At 38.7% G+C, this 21,225-nt stretch overlaps 2 long non-coding RNA genes across 2 annotated transcripts; both read right to left on the bottom strand.

Moving 5' to 3' along the window:
* Positions 1-991: 991 nt before the first annotated feature.
* LOC122003813 lies at positions 992-2,738 on the bottom strand. The gene is made up of 4 exons (XR_006118111.1): positions 2,111-2,738; positions 1,919-2,024; positions 1,762-1,831; positions 992-1,278 (listed from the first exon to the last, which is right to left on the bottom strand). It is a non-coding gene; the product is annotated as an uncharacterized LOC122003813 (long non-coding RNA).
* Positions 2,739-7,972: 5,234 nt separating this feature from the next.
* On the bottom strand, positions 7,973-9,605 carry LOC122003812. Its single transcript, XR_006118110.1, has 4 exons — positions 8,943-9,605; positions 8,751-8,856; positions 8,594-8,663; positions 7,973-8,110 (listed from the first exon to the last, which is right to left on the bottom strand). It is a non-coding gene; the product is annotated as an uncharacterized LOC122003812 (long non-coding RNA).
* Positions 9,606-21,225: the final 11,620 nt, after the last annotated feature.

Genomic DNA, 21,225 nt, shown 5'->3' with positions numbered 1-21,225 from the left:
TCAAGAGTGGGAATAAAGATCACGATCATACTATCATAATCAACGATCCAACATACCGACGAATAACCGTATATCACGACTAACCTACAAATGCGCAAACCACTCGCGATAATGGTAAATACATACCCAATCGAAATCGGCGAAGGTTACCGGATCTGCAACGGATATACCGTGACACCTGTGCAATATAAATATGATCGCGTATACATGTAAAATAAATGGCGTGATGCGCAGATGGCAACAAACGCAACAACGTATCTCATCAAGTGCAATAACGACAATCGCGTCTGACTAGTATCTACTAGGCGTGTATGCAATCGCAGATGCACGCGATCAAACGAGAATAATAGCTGCGTGTCGTGCTCCACGGTCACCCCGCCACCTCTCTAGACACCACGACCGTACGGCCGAGAGGCTTGGGTCCGTGACGACTATACTCCACCCCACTATATAGTGGTCGAGGCGACAGTCGCTAGTTGTCTAACTACATGATCGGGGTCCCCGATCGCCACAACGGATCTCACTAAACCTCGTGGGGTGGCACGACAGACTAGCAAGAATCGCTCCAACTACCACTACCGTGGCGGTGGGCGGTAAACCAAACCAATCACGACTTCTCTCACGGAGGAGACAATGGTCATCGACGAATGAATGTAATGACGATATATATATATAATCATCATCCACGCAACAACCCCAAACCTCATAAATACCTCCAATGAGTATAATCGTCATGATACCTCCACATATCCCACCAAACCTATGTACAACTACACATGATAATCAACCAATAATCCCATCAGACACATGTACACAAAAATGTATATACAATCAACACGTATCCTCCAATAAAAACACATCGGACATGCATAAACATGCAATCAACACAACTCCTCCAAAAGTACATAACAAATACGTGTATACATACAACATGTAAATGTATGGTCAACATGATGACTCCTATAACATATACCCACCTATGTAACCACCCGACAATCCCTACAGGACATACTCTACACGTGTAATCACCATAGAGTATCAAGAGTTTAGACTGTATACGAATTAAATAGAACACCTCAAAGATCAAGCATAAGTCTCTAGCAGGAAGTCAACAAACAGATATGATATAAGGTAAAGCAGCCTAAACCATCACATAATAACCATGCACTAAGCTCAATAAAAATCTATATAGAGCCAAGGAAGAAATACCCGCCTTTATCTGTCAACCGCGTCAGATAAATCAATTCCACTTCGAGATGCTCGTCCCGAACCCAAGTCCTGCGAATCACATGGCATATATATAATGTGTAGCTAATCACATAATCAACAACAAACTAAACTCAAAACCTAATCCCACGTCGATTAGGTAACCCTGTTTAGTTTCCATACAACAATCCAAACCAAAGTAGATGATAGGTCCATCCTTAAATTCCCCTCTTTCTAAATCCAACCATAATCCACAATTCATCAATTGACCCAATAACAAATCCATCTCTTAATTACCAATCCACCACATCATAATATCAAATCTCTATCATAAATCCGCATCAACCTAACACCATCGTCAACAACTAACCAATCCATCCATTAATCAAATTTCATCATAAACTTTCCTAAATCCACAAATCACTATATGTCTAACCAACCACATTACACCACTCATAACTCTAAGCAAGCACAAAACCCTAGATTCCTTAGAAAACCTAATTTAGCATCATACTAATGAGAATACCATAGGTACATCACTGGAAAAACACTTACCTTAAGAGGTAGCAGCATATCCAAACTCACAGCCCAATAACACACCTGTCGAACAGCTACCAAAGAATTCCTACATCAATTCTGCCCAAGATCAGTTCAGGAAACAATTACACAGCATTGAATTTGCTGGACTCCTAACAAACCAAGCAACACTCACCTCAAACAACCCCAGATCTGAAACCAAAACCTCAATATGGCGCAAGAATGAAGAAGATAAGGATCTGCTCAAGAAAACCCATCCCTAGCTGATCCAATGACTTCTCCTGGTCCAAAACAGGAGGAATATCATAATTGGAAATCAATAGAACCGATCCATGCATCTACAGGATCTTCCCCAGCAACTCCTTACCTCAATTATGCTTTGGCAGTCCATCCACTCTATGATCAGCAGCCCATCAACACCAGTGAGAAGGAGGAACCGGAATCCAGTGAAGTGGACCTCCCTGATCCAAGATTCGATGCCGAGAAGGCACTGGACATCCACAAGAGGCAACTAAGGCTCGAATCTCCCCTCCCTCGTCGGCTCTAGCCTTGCCGTGCCCTAGCCACTTGATCACCGCCGATCGCGCATAAGGAATGGCCGAGAGGCCGAGAAGGTGGTCGGTCCTCCAGAGATGGATGATACCGTTGAGATCCGGCGCTCTCCCTCAGGCGACTGGGCGAGAATAGGTTTGTCGGGGAAGAATCTCTCCGTCGATGTCGAGTTCATCCGCGCGAGAAAGGAAGGAAGAAGAGAGGAAGATCGGTTGCCACTTCCCTCCTTAACACTCAAGGGTTGTCCTGCGCCGGCGACGTTGAGAGAAGAGGAGAGGGAATCGCCGGCGCTGGTGCGGCTCGGGACGAAGAGAGCTCGCGCGCATGAAGGGGGAAGAAATCGGGAGGAAGGGGAATGGTTCGGAAATTAAACCTAGGTAAAGAATTTATACTTAGGTAATTTAGATTAAATGAAAATAATCCACTCCCTTTTTAAGGGTATTCCAAACAGGCCTCCAACTAGCCCCGAATCCGTCCCCTCAAAACTCATCGTACGAGCTCCGAAAAATTCCCTTAAAATTTCTAAAAACTCCGGAAAAATCCAATAAGATTTTCCGTTCAATAATATTTATTATTTAATTTTCCGATATCTTACATTCTCCCCTACTAATAAAAAATTTGGTCCCCAAATTTATTAGTCAACTTAGAGACCCTCCTCCAAGGGTAACTACCAATCAACATACTCATATATCACTCCATCCAAGTATCATAAACAAATCTCCAACCCTATATGATAACTCTAAGGACTAGAGGCTCACCCTAGCTATGAACTCACCCTACTCCATTACTCTCACTCTGTAATCTAGCGTATGGATAAATCAAACACCTCAAATCAAAATCCACTATCAATAAATCCTCAACACATGTATAGGCGCTCAAACTATCCATGATCCGAGATGAAAATCTATACTAAAGTGAAACTCCTAATCCAAAGTCTACTGTAATCACAGTCAAAACCAAGATGTGAAATCGCGGATCTCCATCCAAAACAACCCTCAGAGATACATCATCCATCCGGTAATTCCTCTAGAGTATAATCCTACTACTCAATCGAAAGAATCTATCCTACAAATCAATAGCTAAGCAAGTCATCTTTAACCGTGATTACCCAAACCATCATATTCTGGATAATCCCAGCAAAATCCATCAAAACACGCTCCCAACTCCGCTTCAATATCGAATCAACGGAGCAATCCTCTAAACTCGATGTTCGACCTCCACTTGGCATAATAGACATCAACCGCAAAATCCGCGATGTCTTTCTTCATATCGTTCCACGACGAGTGCTCGATGTGTCCATACATCGGATGTCACCGAATGTATCGCAAATCGGATCTAGGTGTTTCTTGCGTACTCCTCTCGGATGAAGTGACTCGGGAACACGCTGATCTCCATGAGATAAAGAATCTAATTCTCGTTATCGAGAATTCAACTATGGCGTGAGACTACTGCTTCTACGCTACATCGAGCTATGATGACTCTCGGATACGATACGTAGCAGTCTGAATCCATCTACACTGAAAGTAATACTAAGATAAGTGCGGATATCTAAACCGATCTCACAAACATCTTCGGAAAATTCCATACTTATCACGAATAGTCCGATCAATGGCATATGATCTTGGAGTAACCCTCAATCAATCTCGATAATATCCGGCCGGACGAAGGCAATGAGTCTCGGTATAGACTCGACTACTCCCGTGATATTGACCTCATCTTACGTGGATCCACTAATATCCCTCTTAACGATTGTCTAGAAATCTCGTAGAAGAAAATCCCAATATCGTTCTTGAACTGCATACGGATGTCCCGGTCGAAACATCTTTAGATCTGCCGAAGATCTGACGTGATCCACCTCGGATCGTGAATAGACCACAACATCGTCGATGAAGACAATGAAAACCGATCCAAGAATACCAAGTACACTGAGTCCATGTAAACATCTAAGCACGGCATGCCTAAACGGTAACAATGTACGTACCACAGGCTTACTCCACCGTAAGTTCATCAACCACAAGTCTGTAAACTAATGACCAACTACAATCACTAAATCTCTAAATATCATGGACACATCACTCCTCATGTCCCTATCAACCTCAAACACCAAATAGTAGACCATCAAACTAAATATCCACGATAGATCATCCAGAATAACATATCATCACACGATCTCCTAATATCTATCAATCAAAATCATCCTCAACGTGATCGATAAATCGGATGGTCTCTACGCAAAGATAGAAAAGCGAAGCATCGACCCTCAACACCTCTCGACCAACTAAATGTATCCATAAAGTCCGCCAAATCTCTCATCTTTTCTGATAATCAAATATCCATAGTAAAGAATATCAATCAAAGTCGAAGGTCACACGATCTCGACCGAGAATCTACCCATCAAGAGTATCTCATGACCCTCGTATAAATGTCCCTCGTGAATCCGATAAAAGGTCAACCCTCTAATATGAGATATAGACTACAAGATCTGTAAAATGATCACGTGGCGAGTCTTGAGTCATTCGATATAAACGATGTTAATGAGTCGTAACCGTTGTCTTGTACCCCATCATCTTATGATTGCTCCACCGAGGCTCGTGACCTCATTATCGAGCGATGAACACGAAGATAGAGGCAGCTACTGACTAAATAAGCGATCAAAATATCATCGATCGGCTCTGCCCCTCAAAGATCATCATATGAAATTATACTGGTTATGATCGAACTCCAGGTATTACTCACTAATACCCCTACCTCATCGTCGGGTCAAATCACTAGGTACATCAAGGATATCTAACTCGTCAAGCGACTCATGAGTCGGGATCTCCCGTGGAGCAACGTTAGGCAGTCTACTAGTCATCACCTTAATATCCATCGTCTTGAAAGAAGCGAAGAACTACTCTCTCCAAACACCTCAAGGAAATCGCTAAGTGATGACTGATCCTCAAAAACATTCTCTTCTTCCTTGGCATGCAAGGTCACGTAAAGGTTAAGCACTAACTGACCCTCGTATCGATCTGAATCATATATCAAATGTACTCTCAACTCATATACCCTAGTAATGGGCGTATCTCGTAAGTGTTAAGCGGTAGCTTTACACTTTTCCACATCGATGGGGTATCTACCAGAATGTACCTTAAGTCGATCGACTAAATGCAGACGGTCCGTGGTGAAATCCCGTGAAATAGGATACGATGATCCTCTGGTGACGATCGATAAAGGTATCAAATCGGTCCTTTACCGTCAAGTCAAAATATCTAACAGTATGAAGCGTCCCAAAGATAGGGATCTCGAAAATAGAGTAAGTCGCCCCTTGGTCGGACGATAAAATAAATCGGTCAGTACTATATAATCCAACAAGAGCACATGATACACCGTGAAAAACCAACTAAGATAAGTCAATCCTCAACTATCCAAGTCGATAAGGGTAATAAGTCAAACCACAACCATACAAGTCGACCGGTCGTCAATCCCAAGACTAAGCAGACGATAGGAGTACACGATTTCTCTTAGCTATATCGTCGTGAGTATCAAACACCGTGACTACCCAACAATAGTAATAGGGCGGTATGTGACTCCAACTCTCAACCACTCGTAGTATGAGACACGAAACTCGGTAGTATGATGTACAAATCCCTTGAGGCTGTAGTCCTTGATCTCCATTAGGTCGGTAGTGATCGTTGATTGACCCATGAAATCGTAATATAATCAACTAGCAAGTACTAACCAAGAGTACTAACACATGTCATAACAATCATAACTAATGGAAATATATGATAATGATATGCAAACATACCTCCTATAGCTTGGAGATGTCCTGCTGTGCTGGTCCCAAAGGAAAAGTCACATCAAGAAAATCGACTCGAAATCGAAACACGAATAATAGGCATCGTACCTACTATACCAAAAATTGGTATCGGATAAATCTCAAAATCCGAACGCATGCAAGTATCGTAAACTCGCTCGACTAAATTATCGGCACAAAGGAGTTCTGACAAAAATCCGTGAGAACCTCCCTGTCTTGGTACAATCTGAGCGTCATTCTAAAGAAAATACATCGTAATGCGGTGGAATATTTATATACTGTAGCATGATTATAATAACACCACTTGGAATGAAACAATCACAACCACGCGATTATATATAAAGCAGCTGGTGTCTTAAAACCAATAGCAATGGAAAACAGCGGAAAGCCCACACAACACGAATAATATGATGCGTGCCGCGACAAACCAAATACAACACGAAACTATAAGATAGCCATGGCATACATAAATACATCTGATGCGAAAATAATAGAAGGCGTACGAAAACCGGTCGGTCTTGGATGTGACGCGACGTGAGACGGGATACTCAGCGATACCTGAACCATCTACCGCTTACAAAACATAAATGTATACGTGCGGTGGTGAGTATAGGGAACTCAGTGGGTAATAGAAAAGATAGTGCGTGGTAAATAAGAGTATGGAGATCAAAAGTATCTGATCTCGAGGAATAAAGATCGTGATCATACTATCATAATCGATCCAAATACGAGCATACGGCGTAATAACCGTATATAATCACGACTAACCTCTGATGCGCAAAACCACTCACGCATAATGGTAAATCATACGATACGAAATCGTATGAAGATCGGTAAACTCACTGGATCTGCAGCGGATATACCCGTGACAGGTCTGATATAAATCATTGCGTATCGTATAAAATAAATGGCGTGATGCGTATGTGACAATCTGACAACCATATCTCGATCGAGTGCAATAACAGCGATCACGCGTACTAGTATCTCTGGCGTGTATGCAATCTGAGATGCCGCGCGTCAATCTGAAGAATAATAGCTGCGTGTCGTGCTCCGTAGGTCTGCCCCGCCACCTCTCTGACACCACGACCCTGTGTGGCAGGAGGCTTGATGCAATGACATCTACCCTCAGGCCACTATATAGTGGTCGGTGACGATCCATTGTAATTGTCTAACTACATAGATCGTGGTCCGACGCTTTCAACCGGATCTCACTAAACCTCGTGAAGGGTGGCACGACAGGACAAGCAGAATCGCTCCAACTACCACTACCCACGAGTGGTAGAGTGGGCTCTTAAACCAAACCAATCATGACTCTCTCACCACAAGGGAGACAATGGTCATCGACGCAATGAATGATGAGCATGATATATATATATAATCATCATCCACGCAACAACCCCAAACCTCATAAATACCTCCAACAAGAGTATAATCGCATGATACCTCCACATATCCCACCAAACCTATGTATACTAACTACACGATAATCAACCAATAATCCCCAATGAGCATATCAGACGTCATGGACCACCCATATGATCAGCGTATCCTCCAATAAAACACATCGGACACGTGTATAAACCACGGACGTGCGATCAACACAACTCCTCCAAAAGTACATGTAACAAATCGGATATCACTGACGTATAAATTCGACGGATGACTCTATACACATACCCACATGCATCATCCACATCATATACCCAATCGATGATAATACCGACCACCGACAATCCCTACAGACATACTCTACACGTGAATCACCGTAGAGTAGATATCAAGAGTTTAGGCGTATATGAATTAAATAGAACACCTCAAAGATCAAGCATAAGTCTCTAGCAGGAAGTCAACAAACAGATATGATATAAGGTAAAGCAGCCTAAACCATCACATAATAACCATGCACTAAGCTCAATAAAAATCTATATAGAGCCAAGGAAGAAATACCCGCCTTTATCTGTCAACCGCGTCAGATAAATCAATTCCACTTCGAGATGCTCGTCCCGAACCCAAGTCCTGCGAATCACATGGCATATATATAATGTGTAGCTAATCACATAATCAACAACAAACTAAACTCAAAACCTAATCCCACGTCGATTAGGTAACCCTGTTTAGTTTCCATACAACAATCCAAACCAAAGTAGATGATAGGTCCATCCTTAAATTCCCCTCTTTCTAAATCCAACCATAATCCACAATTCATCAATTGACCCAATAACAAATCCATCTCTTAATTACCAATCCACCACATCATAATATCAAATCTCTATCATAAATCCGCATCAACCTAACACCATCGTCAACAACTAACCAATCCATCCATTAATCAAATTTCATCATAAACTTTCCTAAATCCACAAATCACTATATGTCTAACCAACCACATTACACCACTCATAACTCTAAGCAAGCACAAAACCCTAGATTCCTTAGAAAACCTAATTTAGCATCATACTAATGAGAATACCATAGGTACATCACTGGAAAAACACTTACCTTAAGAGGTAGCAGCATATCCAAACTCACAGCCCAATAACACACCTGTCGAACAGCTACCAAAGAATTCCTACATCAATTCTGCCCAAGATCAGTTCAGGAAACAATTACACAGCATTGAATTTGCTGGACTCCTAACAAACCAAGCAACACTCACCTCAAACAACCCCAGATCTGAAACCAAAACCTCAATATGGCGCAAGAATGAAGAAGATAAGGATCTGCTCAAGAAAACCCATCCCTAGCTGATCCAATGACTTCTCCTGGTCCAAAACAGGAGGAATATCATAATTGGAAATCAATAGAACCGATCCATGCATCTACAGGATCTTCCCCAGCAACTCCTTACCTCAATTATGCTTTGGCAGTCCATCCACTCTATGATCAGCAGCCCATCAACACCAGTGAGAAGGAGGAACCGGAATCCAGTGAAGTGGACCTCCCTGATCCAAGATTCGATGCCGAGAAGGCACTGGACATCCACAAGAGGCAACTAAGGCTCGAATCTCCCCTCCCTCGTCGGCTCTAGCCTTGCCGTGCCCTAGCCACTTGATCACCGCCGATCGCGCATAAGGAATGGCCGAGAGGCCGAGAAGGTGGTCGGTCCTCCAGAGATGGATGATACCGTTGAGATCCGGCGCTCTCCCTCAGGCGACTGGGCGAGAATAGGTTTGTCGGGGAAGAATCTCTCCGTCGATGTCGAGTTCATCCGCGCGAGAAAGGAAGGAAGAAGAGAGGAAGATCGGTTGCCACTTCCCTCCTTAACACTCAAGGGTTGTCCTGCGCCGGCGACGTTGAGAGAAGAGGAGAGGGGAATCGCCGGCGCTGGTGCGGCTCGGGACGAAGAGAGCTCGCGCGCATGAAGGGGGAAGAAATCGGGAGGAAGGGGAATGGTTCGGAAATTAAACCTAGGTAAAGAATTTATACTTAGGTAATTTAGATTAAATGAAAATAATCCACTCCCTTTTTAAGGGTATTCCAAACAGGCCTCCAACTAGCCCCGAATCCGTCCCCTCAAAACTCATCGTACGAGCTCCGAAAAATTCCCAGAAAATTTCTAAAAACTCCGGAAAAATCCAATAAGATTTTTCGTCCAATAATATTTATTATTTAATTTGCCGATATCTTACAACCACCAATCACCTTCTTCTCCTCCTAGCTAGGTTCGGCCAAAACAAAAGAGCTTCACCAAGGAAGAAGAAAAACACCAACCAAGCTCCAAGGGATGCAAGCTTTCTCTCCTTCTTCTTCTTCTTCTCAAAGTAGTATCCGGCCAACACAAGAACTCCAAGCAAGAGGGAAGTTTTGGCCACCACAAAGAGGAAGAGAGGGAGAGGATGTTGGCCGGCCACACCAAGGAATAGGAGAGGGAGAATAATAGAGGTTGTCACCCATGAAGGCATCCCTACCCCTTCTTTTATATTCCTTGGCTTTAGCAAATAAGGAAATTTATTTATAATAAAATTTCCTTAAATTTCTTTGACAATAATTAATTAAGAAAAACTTAATAAAATTTCTTAATCAACTAATCATGGCCGACCACCTCAAATAGAAAAATTAGGAGAGTTTCAATCAACAATTAAAACTTCCTTATTTGTCTTTGGAAATTTTTAAAAAATAAAATTTCCTTTTAAAATCCCTTCATGGTTGATAAAAAGAAATTTCTATAATTTTAATTTTCTACATGTGAATAATTCTCAAAGAGAAAAAAATAAAATATCTTTCCAATCTACAAATAAGGAAAGAGATCTAATCTCTTTCTTTTAATCTTTTGTAGATCTTTTAAAGAGAGATATTTTAATTTTAATTCTCTATAATAAATTATATCTTCTACATAATAAAAATTAAAATTAAAATTCTTTTTTAATTTAATGTGGTCGGCCCCCTCTAGCTTAGGTTCAAGCTAGGGCCGGCCACCCTAAACCATGCTTAGGTCGGCCCTAGCTTGGTTCCCAAGCTAGCTTGGCAGGCCCCTTTAGGTGGGTATAGAAGGTGGGTATAGGTGGGTATAGTACTCTATAAATAAGAGACTACGATAGGGACCGAGAGGAGAAATTGGTTTTGGTCTCCCGATAAAATTAAGCATCCCGTGTTCGCCCCGAACACACAACTTAATTTTATCAATAATAATCCATTCCACTAGAGAACTATTATTGAACTACCGCATCAATCCCAAATTACATTTTTGGGCTCCTTATTATGAGTGTGTTAGTCTCCCTGTGTTTAAAATGTCGAATGCCCACTAATTAAGTGAGTTACTGACAACTCATTTAATTAATATCTTAATCCAAGAATAATACCACTCAACCTTATCGTCATGTCGGACTAAGTCCACCTGCAGGGTTTAACATGACAATCTTTATGAGCTCATCTTGGGGACATTATCAACCTAGATTACTAGGACACATTTTCCTTCTATAATCAACAACACACACTATAAGTAATATCATTTCCCAACTTATCGAGCTTATTGATTCATCGAACTAAATCTCACCCATTGATAAATTAAAGAAATAAATATCAAATATATGTGCTTGTTATTATATTAGGATTAAGAGCACACACTTCCATAATAACTGAGGTATTTGTTCCTTTATAAAGACAGTATAAAAGAAACGACCTCAAATGGTCCTACTCAATACACTCTAAGTGTACTAGTGTAATTATATAGTCAAGATAAACTAACTCCTAATTACACTATGACCTTCCAATGGTTTGTTCCTTTCCATTTTGGTCATGAGCTACTGTTTATAATTTATAAGGTACTGATAACATGATCTTCTGTGTGTGACACCACACACCATGTTATCTACAATATATATTAATTGAACAACTACATTTATCACAAATGTAGACATTTGACCAATGTGATTGTTATTTCTAGATAAATGTTTTATACCAAAAGCTAGGCTTTTAGTTTTCATCCTAACAATAACTAATACAGCTCCTGCTGTATTTAATATTACAATCATGCACACACAATAAAATGCCCTTGACATGTCCAAGGGTCTAATCACACACAATATCTATATGTCATAATAGTTGGAGCCTGCAATCACAAAGTTTGCACTGTTGGTGCGGTTAGCACTAACGGTCTAACTCAGGTTTTGATGAATGACAAATCAGGTTAAGTTAGGTTTGTTGTTGTCTGACACTTTTATCAAGTGTGCAGGAAAAGTCCAGCTAGGTCGACGGGCTGACCGGATAGCTGGCGAGAAGTCCAAGCGGGTCGACGGGCTGACGGACGCTTGGCGAGAAGTCTAGCTAGGTCGACGGGCTGACCGGATAGCTGGCGAGAAGTCCAAGCGGGTCGACGGGCTGACCGGACGCTTGGCGAGAAGTCCAGACGGGTCGACGGGCTGACCGGACGTCTGGCAGGTAAGTGAGGTAAGTCACTGGAGGGGAGTGACTGCGAGGACGCGTTCCCAGGTAGGGAACATTAGGCGTCGATCCGACTTAGATCCATTTCGGATATCTAAGTCGAGATCGTGACTAGATTCCGGTCTCGGAAAGACGGAATCTAAGTCATACTTTTTCTCATCTATAAAACTGTGCTAACATTCTTTTGCTGCAGGGTACATTTGCCTCGGACTAACCTTTTCTTGCAGGAGAAGGACTTTCTGGAGAAGAGGGGTCCGGGCGCCCGGAGGTCCGGGCGCCCGGAAGGGATCCGGGCGCCCGGAAGGCAAATTTCATCCAGCCGAGTCGTCGCCACGTGGAGCATCATGGTTTGTGCAGCTACGTCACATTCCAGGCGCCCGGAAGGGATCCAGGCGCCCGGGACAGCATATAAAAGAAGCCTCAGGCAGAAGCTTCAGAATCAATCATCTACTGAGAACTTTCGACTGCTGGTCCCGCTGCTCTACGTTCCTGCGACGCTAACAAAGCTCCGACAAAGTGCTTCTTCGTTTTTGGTTAATTTTCTTGTCGGTATTACTTTGTTTCATTAAGCATTTCCTGTATTCATTCTGTAATTATATTCGAATTGCTAGTGATTGCCCAACGAAAGTGGTCAAGGACCACGGGCCTTCGAGTAGGAGTCGTCACAGGCTCCGAACGAAGTAAAAAACAACTGTGTCTACTTTACTTTTCCGCTGCGCTAATACTCTATATTTTCGAATCGATATTCACCCCCCCCTCTATCGAACCTATCGGTCTTACAAGTGGTATCAGAGCAGGTACCGCTCTGATTTGGTGCAACCACCAATCAGACAGGGGGTGAAATATTTTTTAATTCCAAACTGATATTTTTATCTTTTTGGAAGATTTTTTTTCGTTACACTTAGAGTTTCTATTTTTTCCGCACTGCTAATCCAAGACGAAGTCTTGGAATTTCTTTCTAGTTAATTTAGTGTGTGCAGGATAAGATGTCTCAACAAGAAGGCTTCAGCACAGTTCGTCCTCCCCTATTCAACGGGGATGATTTTTCGTACTGGAAGAGAAGAATGGAGGTCTACATGAAGACAGACTACGACCAATGGATGAGCGTCACAAAGGCTTATAAAATTCCAGTAGACAACTCCGGGAAAATAATAGACCCTGAAGAATGGACAAATGATTTAAAGAAAAAGGCATCAATGGAGAACAAAGCCATCAACACTCTACACTGCGGACTAACACGAGAAGAACTGAACCGGGTCGGACCGCATGAAAACGCTAAGGAGCTCTGGGATAAACTGATCGAGCTGCACGAAGGAACAAGCGACGCGAAGGTAACAAAAAGAGATTTGCTGTTAAATAAAATTTTTAATATAAAAATGCAGGAAGGAGAAAGGCAAAAGCTCCAAGGATCAAAGATATCCTCAACGGTCTCCACGCGATAGGACACCAAATGGAGAACCGAGACTTAATAAGGTACGCGTTAAATGCTTTTCCGCGAAATAATTTGTGGGCATCAATTGTAGATGCTTACAAAATTTCAAAAAATCTATCTAAATTAAAATTGGATGAACTCTTTTGTGAATTAGAACTTCATGAGCAAACTAACGCCGGGGTCGAGAAAGGTGTAGCTTTAATTGCAGGTTCCTCTAAAGAAAAGAAGAACAAGCCCGAATCTGAAGAAGATTCCGATCAAGACTCTGAGGACGAAGAACACCTGGTGAACCTGGTAAGGAAGATGTTCACCAGGAAAAAGAGAAGCTTCAACAAACAGGATCTTCAGAAGATCAGTTCGCCAGCCGACTCAAGAAATGTCACATGTTTCGGGTGTAACAAAAAGGGGCACTACAAGAACGAATGCCCAAGATTGAAACTTGACAAACCAAAGTCAACAAAGAAGAAAGCCCTCAAAGCAACATGGGACGATTCCTCCTCAGACGAATCGGAGGGAGAAAGGCAAAAACACCAAAGTCACCTCGCGCTGATGGCTCGCGAAGCTGAAACGGAAGACGAATCAGAGGAATCGGAAGACGGGTCCGAACCCGAATCGAGCCACGAGTCCGCACTCGTTTCCGAAGGTTCTGAAGAGGTATACCGAAACTTAAATCATAAATTCTTTAGAATTATCTCGTGTTTAAATAAAAAATTAGTTAAATTGGAAAATGAAAATAAATCGCTTCTTGAGGAAAATCAAAACCTCAAGGAACAATTAAAAAATTCGAATTCAACTCAAGACCGAACACTTGAGGAGGAGAATTTATCATTAAAAAGTGAAATTAATAAGTTAAAAGAATTGTTGGAAAAATTCACAACAAGATCTAAAAATTTAGATTTAATTCTAAATAACCAAAAGGCATGCTATAATAAAACCGGACTTGGATATAAGTCAAAATCAAACAAAACCTTTAAATCATTATTAACCCAACACAAAGCAACTAAACAAGCTTGGGTCCCCAAAGTGTGCTTAACCCCGCAAGTAGGACTTAATCAATTCTATATACCTAAAGATAAAATACATTATATAAACTTGAATAAATCAGATCAAAAACTAAAAAATAAATTTAACTTAAAATCAAAATTCAAAACTCTACAAAATTTAGACTATCACCAAGTTGATTATAACTATAAAAAGAATCGACACAAACCCAAAATCTAAATTAATGGCCAATAATTCAGGGGGAGGCTCCAGAATAGCTGGCACCTCCAAAACTAACATACCCGACAGGGTAACCCAAAACAACATAACCCGACAGGGTAATCAAGATTGGTTAAAAAGAGACCGAAGTTAACTTGACTCATGGTACTGGTGAAGTTTTTGGATGATAGTACGTTAGGGAAGCTTGGGCATCGCATGTCTAGAAAGATATGGCTTCGATCTAGTGCATTTGGCCAAGTGGAACTGACCGAAGCTACCCTTAAACGAATCCTAACCAGTTAGATCAAGATTTAGTACTAAGTTCCGTGGATAGGACTATTCGGAAAACTTCGAAAGGTTGGTTACTTCTAATGATGTCCCTGTGACTCACCAAGCTTAGAAGTTTATCCGAAGAATGCCTATTTGTGGAAACCAAAACTAAATCTGAATCTAACACAAGTTAAACCAAAAGTCTGTAATCAAACCAATTTCATCTCACAAAATCATAGGATTCCCTGATTGATAATATAGATCGGGTGAGATGAATAAGGCTTAACTTAATTTTAAATTTTCAAAAATTTTAATTTTAAACTTAAAAATTATTTTCAAAAATTTTAATTTTAAACTTAAAAATTATTTTCAAAATTTTAAACTATTTTCAAAAATTTTAATTTTAAACTTAAAAATTATTTTCAAAAATTTTAATTTTAAACTTAAAAATTATTTTCAAAATTTTAAACTATTTTCAAAAATTTTAATTTTAAACTTAAAAATTATTTTCAAAATTTTTAATTTTAAATTTAAAAATTATTTTCAAAATTTTAAACTTAAAAAATTATTTTCAAAATTTTAAACTTAAAAATTATTTTCAAAAATTTTAATTTTAAACTTAAAAATTATTTTCAAAAACTTTAATTTTAAACTTAAAAACTATTTTCAAAATTTTAAACTTAAAAACTATTTTCAAAATTTTAAACTTAAAAATTATTTTCAAAATTTTAAACTTAAAAATTATTTTCAACTTAAAAAATTATTTTCAAAATTTTAAACTTAAAAATTATTTTCAAAAATTTTAATTAAAAACTTAAAAATTATTTTCAAAATTTTAATTTTAAACTTAAAAATTATTTTCAAAATTTTAAACTTAAAAATTATTTTCAAAATTTTAAACTTAAAAATTATTTTCAAAATTTTAAATTTTAATTATTCTCAAAATTTAAATTTTAAACTTAAAAAATTATTTTCAAAATTTTAAATTTTAATTTTAATTTCAAACTTAAAAATTATTTTCAAAATTTTAAACTTAATTATTTTCAAAATTTTAAACTTAAAAATTATTTTCAAAATTTTAAAACTTAAAAATTATTTTCAAAATTTTAAACTTAAAAACTATTTTCAAAATTTTAAACTTAAAAATTATTTTCAAAATTTTAATTTTAAAACTTAAATCAATTTCTTAAGTAATGATTGATTAAAAAATTGATAAACTAAGACTAACATAAATCCTACGTGTTGTAGGAAACCAAGTGGATTTTGGACAGTGGTTGCTCCAAACATATGACTGGAGATCACACCAAGTTCACTCAATTAACCTACAAAAGCCTAGGAACAGTTGCCTTTGGAAACAACGGTAAACTCAAGGTAATTGGTATAGGTAATATTGAATTAAACATAGATTTCATAATTTCAAATGTTCTACTTGTTGAAAATTTTAAATACAATCTTCTGAGTATAAGTCAATTGTGTGACACTAGGTATAAGGTAAAATTTCTATCCACAGAATGTTTGATCAAACATCTAGATAATCCAACTATAAGCCTAAAAGGCTTTAGAAAAGACAATATCTATGCCATCAACTTAACCACTTCTTCAGTCAAGTGTTATTTAACGCAAAAAGAAGAAACCTGGTTATGGCACAGAAGAATGTCACACACCCATTTCAGAAACATAAGTAAATTAAACGGTCTAGTTAGAGGCTTACCAAAATTACCTAACTTAGATTCAACAATATGTAATGCTTGTCAACAAGGCAAACAAACAAAATCTACCCACAAACCAATTAATGAATCCCAAACCAACTCAGTCCTAGAACTTTTACACTTAGATTTATTTGACTCCCACGGGGTCAAATCAATAAATGGAAGTCTGTACTGTTTAGTTATAATAGACGACTATTCTAGGTTCACTTGGGTCAAATTCTTAAAACATAAAGATGAAACTTTTGAAATTTTTACGAATTTCTGCAAACAAATTGAAAATGAAAAAGGCATAAAAATTAAAAGAATCAGAAGTGATAATGGAGGAGAATTTAAAAATCATAATTTTGATAAATTTTGCCTTGAAATGGCTACCAACATGAATTTTCTTGCCCTAAAACTCCCCAACAAAACGGAATTGTAGAAAGGAAAAATAGAACCTTACTTGAAGCATCTAGAACTATGCTAAATGAATACAACTTACCTAAATATTTTTGGGCAGAAGCTGTTAGTACAGCCTGCTATGTACAAAACCGAACAACACTAAACAAAAACCACAATAAAACATTTTTTGAAATATTTTACAACAAGCAACCTAATATAAAATACTTTAAGGTATTTGGTTGCCCAGCCTTTATCCTAAATACTAGAGAACACTTAGGCAAATTCACTTCCAAAATAGAGAATGGAATTTTTCTAGGTTACTCTCTGAATAGCAGAGGCTACAGAATTTATAATAAAGTCACTTTAAGAATTGAAGAAACCACCAATGTAAAATTCAAAGAATCCAATCAAAACCTAGAACAAGCCCAACCTCAACCAGTTGACTCTGTTCACGAACATATCAATTCTGAGGGAACAAACCAAACCCAAAATAATGAAGAAGAAGAACAACTACAAGAAAGTCAACCTCCTAGAACCATAAGAGTCAACCCAAACCATCCTACTAATCAAATAATTGGTGACCCAGACCTGAGGGTTCAAACTAGGTCATCTTTCAGAAACCTAAGTCAAATCTCGTTAATCTCAAATATTGAACCCAAAACTGTAGCTGAATCTCTACTTGACCCAGACTGGGTCATAGCTATGCAAGAAAAATTAGCTCAATTTGAGCGCAATGAAGTTTGGGACCTAGTACCTCAACCTACCGATAAGAAAATAATAGAAACCAAATGGGTATTTCGAAACAAATTAAGTGAAACTGGAGAAATTACTAGGAACAAGGCCAGGTTAGTTGCCAAAGGGTTCAGTCAAGTTGAAGGACTTGACTACGATGAAACTTATGCCCCGGTAGCTAGACTAGAGTCCATTAGAATGTTACTAAGCTATGCAGCCCATAAAGGATTCAAACTATACCAAATGGATGTCAAGTCTGCCTTTCTTAATGGATTGATAAAAGAAGAAGTGTATGTAGGTCAGCCGCCAGGTTTTGAAAGCCTAGAACACCCTGATTATGTCTACAAATTAAAAAAGGCATTATATGGACTTAAACAGGCACCTAGGGCATGGTATGAAAGACTAACCTCTTACTTAACCTCTAAAGGGTTCAATCAATGTCAAATTGACCCAACACTATTTGTGAAATCAATAAAAGAAGATATTTTTATAGCTCAAATTTATGTAGATGATATCATCTTTGGTTCAACCAACTCAGAATTTTTAAACGAATTTACAAACCTAATGGAACACGAATTCGAAATGAGTCTGGTAGGAAAATTAACTTATTTTCTAGGGTTACAAGTCAAACAAACAAATGAAGGAAATTATATTTATCAACAAAAATATACTAAGGAGTTACTTAGAAAATTTGGAATGGAAAATACTAAAGAAATAAAAACACCTATGGCCGTAAACACAATCCTAGATGATGATCCTAATGGAAAATCAGTAGACTTAAAACATTATCGGAGCGCGATAGGTAGTCTACTTTACTTAACTGCAAGCCGACCTGACATTTTATTTGCAGTTAGTATGTGTGCTCGATACCAAACCTGTGCTAAAGAATCTCATTTGACTCAAGTCAAAAGAATCTTTAGATACCTCAAGGGAACCACAAATGTAGGTATTTGGTATCCTAGGACCAACAACTTTGAATTAATAGGATATTCTGATTCAGATTATGCCGGATGCAAATTAGACCGCAAAAGCACAAGTGGTGGATGCCAACTACTTGGTCCATCCCTTGTCAGCTGGTTTAGTAGAAAGCAACATTGTGTTGCACTATCTACAACTGAGTCAGAATACATAGCTATAGGCGAGTGTGTTGCACAAATATTATGGATGATGCATACTCTAAAAGATTTCAACTTAAATACCACAAATGTAAAAGTATTAATTGATAATATAAGTTCGATTAACTTAACCAAGAATCCTGTGCATCATTCAAGAACCAAACATATTGAAGTTAGGCATCACTTCATCAGGGATCATGTTACTAAAGGTGATATTGAACTCAAGTACATTGAGTCTAAATCAAATTTAGCTGACATTTTTACAAAACCACTCCCTGAAAGTGAATTTAGCAACTTACGACGACAATTAGGGATGTGCTCAATAGACTAGGATCCTTCAAAAATATTTTCAAAACTGATTTTATCAACTTATAGGCTAAACTTGTTTGTTTTCAAAATTTCCATTTTTAGACTTTCAAAAACAGTTTTGGCCTTAGACTAGTCTTACATCCTTAGAAAGCATGTACCCATAGGTTTAGTTCTTGAGCATCTCACCAACACCTTAGGTTTACGTTGCTTGTGTTTGACAAACATAGAAAGGGGTGAGATGCATAGGCCATCTGTCTGGACGTAAGATGCTTATTTCAGTGCATCAGTATAAGTCTGGACGTTAAATACAAATCAAATATTAATCAGATTAAAGTTCATCAGTTAAGTCAAACACTGACTGATTACAATTAACTTAATCTGACTAACCTAGTGAAAGCTACTGTCTTCTGATAGTTAGTTAGTACCTAATTGGTTAGACAGCTGGTTGAAGATAGGTATCAAATTCAGGGGGAGAAATATAACTATTTATTTTTCCAAATTGAATTTTAAACTTAATTTTGAAAATCAAAGTTTAAAAATAAGTTGGTTAAAATTGTGAAATTTTTAAACTCACAAATTTTTTTTTTTTTTAACTTTTCAAGTAGTTTAAACCATGGTTTTGAATCTAATACTTTTAAACTTTGAAAAATTTGATTTTAAAAAAAAAAAAAAAACAAATTTCATCTTACGTTTACCAATACTCCTTAATTTGAAAAATTTTGAAAACTAAAAGTAAAGATTTAAAACTTAATTTTACTTAATTTGAAAGATAAATTTTACAAACTAAGCTTTTCAAAATTATTTTCCTTGATTTTGAAAATTCTCTTGTACACTTAGTATTGAAAAATAAATTTCAAATAGTTTTGAAAAATAGACTTTTCAAACTTAGCTTTGGGATTTTGGTTTTGAAAACTTATGTTTAAGTAGCATTTCAAAGTTGAAACTTGTTTTGAAAATTTTTTTTGACCTCATACACTTATGTTTGAAAATTAACCTATCTAAACTTAGCATCTTTTCTAAAAAAGCTAAAAGCTAATGCTTTGAACAAATTTTCAAAACTTTATACTCCCCCAAGTCAATTTGATCTTCTCTTGGATTTAAAAACTCAGTTATTGTTCAAGGTATTATTGTTTTCAGTATTTCTCGCTATGATTGTTTTCCCTTGTTGTTTGATGAATGCCAAAGGGGGAGAGTTAGGTTGGTTAAGGTAGGGCAACTAAATGCAAACTTAAAAAAAAAAACTAACTTAAACCTTAAAAACCTCAAAAATCATGCTTGATTTTTGCATACTTTTTTATCACTAACTTAACCAGGTTGTCATTCCATCAAAAAGGGGGAGATTGTTTGTGCGGTTAGCACTAACGGTCTAACTCAGGTTTTGATGAATGACAAATCAGGTTAAGTTAGGTTTGTTGTTGTCTGACACTTTTATCAAGTGTGCAGGAAAAGTCCAGCTAGGTCGACGGGCTGACCGGATAGTGGCGAGAAGTCCAAGCGGTCGACGGGCTGGGTGAGAAGTCTAGCTAGGTCGACGGGCTGACCGGATAGTGGCGAGAAGTCCAAGCGGGTCGACGGCTGACCGAAGCTGGCGAGAAGTCCAAACGGGTCGACGGGCTGACCGGACGTCCGGCAAGTGAGGTAAGTCATGAAGGGGAGTGACTGCGAGGACGCGTTCCCGGGTAGGGAACATTAGGCGTCGATCCGACTTAGATCCATTTCGGATATCTAAGTCGAGATCGTGACTAGATTCCGGTCTCGGAAAGACGGAATCTAAGTCATACTTTGCTCATCTATAAAACTGTGCTAACATTCTTTTGCTGCAGGGTACATTTGCCTCGGACTAACCTTTTCTTGCAGGAGAAGGACTTTCTGGAGAAGAGGGGTCCGGGCGCCCGGAGGTCCGGGCGCCCGGAAGGCAAATTTCATCCAGCCGAGTCGTCGCCACGTGGAGCATCATGGTTTGTGCAGCTACGTCACATTCCAGGCGCCCGGAAGGGATTCAGGCGCCCGGGACAGCATATAAAAGAAGCCCCAGGCAGGAGCTTCAGAATCAATCATCAACTGAGAACTTTCGACTGCTGGTCCCACTGCTCTACGTTCCTG

Source organism: Zingiber officinale, chromosome 7B (genome assembly GCF_018446385.1).
Source record: "Zingiber officinale cultivar Zhangliang chromosome 7B, Zo_v1.1, whole genome shotgun sequence".
Taxonomy (NCBI): domain Eukaryota; kingdom Viridiplantae; phylum Streptophyta; class Magnoliopsida; order Zingiberales; family Zingiberaceae; genus Zingiber; species Zingiber officinale.
The sequence above is the reverse complement of the archived record's forward strand: the minus strand, read 5'-3'. Positions and strand labels throughout refer to the sequence as shown.